The sequence below is a fragment of the Octopus sinensis genome, linkage group LG17 (genome assembly GCF_006345805.1).
Source record: "Octopus sinensis linkage group LG17, ASM634580v1, whole genome shotgun sequence".
NCBI classification, from domain to species: domain Eukaryota; kingdom Metazoa; phylum Mollusca; class Cephalopoda; order Octopoda; family Octopodidae; genus Octopus; species Octopus sinensis.
This window is the reverse complement of record NC_043013.1, coordinates 52,373,662-52,376,815: the sequence shown is the minus strand read 5'-3', so window position 1 is coordinate 52,376,815 and position 3,154 is coordinate 52,373,662. Positions and strand designations below refer to the sequence as shown.

At 38.1% G+C, this 3,154-nt stretch overlaps 1 protein-coding gene across 1 annotated transcript in view; it reads right to left on the bottom strand.

Moving 5' to 3' along the window:
* Positions 1 to 2,668, bottom strand: part of LOC118766669 — a 20,565-nt gene extending 17,897 nt beyond the window's left edge. The window contains exon 1 of the mRNA XM_036510219.1: positions 2,595 to 2,668. The gene's annotated coding sequence lies outside the window, so the exon portion shown is untranslated. The remainder of the gene's footprint in view (positions 1 to 2,594) is intronic.
* Between the last annotated feature and the right edge of the window lie 486 nt (positions 2,669 to 3,154).

Below are 3,154 nucleotides of genomic sequence, written 5' to 3'. Positions count from 1 at the left end.
AGCAATGTACAGAGAGCTGTTTTGTATTCAGCTTCCTCCTCTTCCTTCTCCCCTTGTTGCTGTTGTCTGTCATGTGTGAAGATGAATGATCTCTCACGTGAAAGATGGTCTTTAATGACCACTTAATGATACAGGGTGCGGGGGGGAGAGATGGGGGAGGGGGCTGGGGGAGAGATGGGGGAGGGGGCTGTGGTGGTGGTGGTGGTTGCTTGGTCGTCCTCGTCGTCGTCATCGGCGGCGGCGGCGTAAATGGTCGCTTCTGCAGGATTTGAACTCCGTGTGCAGGAAGTCGAAATAAATACGGTAAAACCGTTTTGTCCAACACATTTAGCGATTCTGCAGTTTTACTAACTTGTGGTAAAACTGGTGGTGGTGGTGGTGGTGGTGGTGGTAGTAGTAGTAATCGTATTGGAGGTAGTCGTGGTCGTCCGTCGTATACATAATCTCATTAGGACACTTTGTGTTTCGCAAACATTTTTGGATAGGCGCAGGAGTAAGAAGTTTGCTTCCCACCCACAAGGTTCCGGGTTCAGTCCCACTGCGTGACACCTTGGGCAAGTGTCTTCTACTACAGCCTCGGGCCGACTAAAGTCTTGTGGGTGAATTTAGTTGACGGAAATTGAAAGAAGCCCTCGTCGTATATATGCATGTATGCATATATGTATGTGGATATGTAGGTATGTACATGTGTATGTGTGTGTGTTTATGTTTGTCAGTCCATCACCATTTGACAACCAGTGTTGGTGTGTTTACGTCCCTGTGACCTGGCGGTTCAACAGAGAAGACTGATAGAATAAGTACTATGCTTTAAAAAGAAATCTTGGGGTCGATTTGTTTGACTACAACTCTTCAAGGCAGTGCTCCAGTATGGCCACAGTCAAATGATTGAAACAAGTAAGAGAATAAAAGACTCTGTGTGTGTGTGTGTGTGTGTGTGTGTGTGTGTGTGGTGTGTGTGTGTGGTGTGCGTGTGTGAATGTGTGTGTGTAGAAGGTTGAAAAGGAACACATGAGTTGATATATACGTGGAAAAAAGTCAAGGTAGAAAATGCTAAAATAATTTTATAAAAAACATTTCAGTACCGGTTTCAGTCATTCAGACTTTTTCAACTGTAATTATAGAAAACAATTAAATTCTGGGAAAATTAAAAGAAAAGTTTTTTTAAAAGAATATTTGCAAAGTATTCAAATACAAGGGACATTTTCCTTGTTTCTGCCTATTTCTGTCTCTCTTGTTTACTCTTGAGGGTTCGAGTACTGAAGTGTTTTCTTTTTATAAAAATATTTTAGCATTTTCTACCTTGACTTTTTCTTATATATATATAATATATATATATATATATATATATATATTATATATATATATATATATATATATATATATATATATATATATATATATATATATATATAAGTAGATAGATAGATGGATAGATTGATAAATAGATAGATAGATAGATAGATAGATAGATAGATAGATAGATAGATAGATAGATAGATATGATAGATAGATAGATAGATATTGTCTAAAGGGAATCATAAATGTTCTCCTGTCTGAAGAAGGCACTATATTTCATCTTATGTCAAGAAGACTGCTTCCAGGATTTTTAATTATGAAATAGCGATAAACTAACTACCAGCAAGAGGAGCGGGAAAATAAGGATTAAAAATGTCTGATAAAGATTCATCGATTCGAAAGTGCTCACTTAATTAATTATAACATCCTGCAACCTGGCTCACAACAGGTCACACACCCTATTTAGGGTAAACATTCTTGCCTTCTATTTACCAACCGAACTATCCCTTCATTTTATTTTATTCTATTTTCTCTCATCTTCTTCCCGACCAATCCTACTAAAAGTCCAACCACGTTGTCTGAGATACACCATCACACTATACATAGTGTGTCCTGTGTAAAGAAAGCAGCTTGTTTTATCCGACATTTTGGGCAGAAAACGTCGAGACGACTTTTCATGAAGCATAACATAGACCACTACGAAATGGATTGCATTGATATTGTCTCTAACAAAACAAAAACAGGAAGGGAAATATAATCACGTTCTTTACTAAATTATCTAGAAATGTCGCTTTGAAGTGAAGGTGCATGGCTCAGTGGTCAGAGCGTCGAACTTACAATCGTGAGGTTGTGAGTTCGATTCCCAGACCGGGCTGCATGTCGTGTTCTTGAGCAAGACACTTAATTTCACATTGCTCCAGTTCACTCAATTGTAGAAATGAGTTGCGATGTCACTGGTGCCAAGCTGTATCGGCCCCTTTGCCTTTCCCTTGGATAACACTGACGTGAAGAGGGGAGGCTGGTATGCATGGGTGACTGCTGGTCTTCCATAAACAACCTTGCCTGGACTTGTGCCTCGGAGGGTAATTTTCTAGGTGCAATCCCATGGCCAATCGTCCCTTTGAAATATCTACAATACATGCCCCATTATAAGATTATTTTCCATAGTTATTTGCACGGTGATTGCTTTAAGCTTATAAAAAAATACCATTATTATTATTTACAGAATTGTAAAACTCGACACCTACATTAGCACCTACAATAAATATTTTATACTCATGATAAGAAAGTAGACAGACCAGTAATTCTTGGAATAAATTTTGGGAATACTTGTGAGGAAATTGCTTCTACGTTAGAAAATTCTTTGTTATTGTTTTCGCCGTTTTCTTGCAAGATTTCTTTGCTGATTTTAAGGAACCTAATGTTAAATTAATCTAAAACTGTAAACGTTATGCAATGACATTGTAGACAAAAGTACTTTAAGATAAAGCTGTTAATGTTATGTAATGGTGTTGTTTCGAAAACTGATGTAAAGTTGTAAATGTTATATAAGTATTTTACGTAAGACAACTTCAATATAAGGCCTTTACTGTTATGTAATTAATTCTATTCTACACAAGACTATTATAAGTTTGTTAAAGTTATGTAAAGGTGTTGTATAGGCGTAGTTGGGACTGTGTGGTAAGAAGATTACTTCCCAACCACATGGTTCCAGGTTCAGTCTCACTGCATAGTACCTTGGTCAAGTCTCTTCTACTATAGCCATGGGTCGATCAAAGCCTTGTGGGTGGATGTTGTAGACGGAAACTGAAAGAAGCCTGTCGTGTGTGTGTGGGTGCGTCTTCGTGTCTTTGTTCCC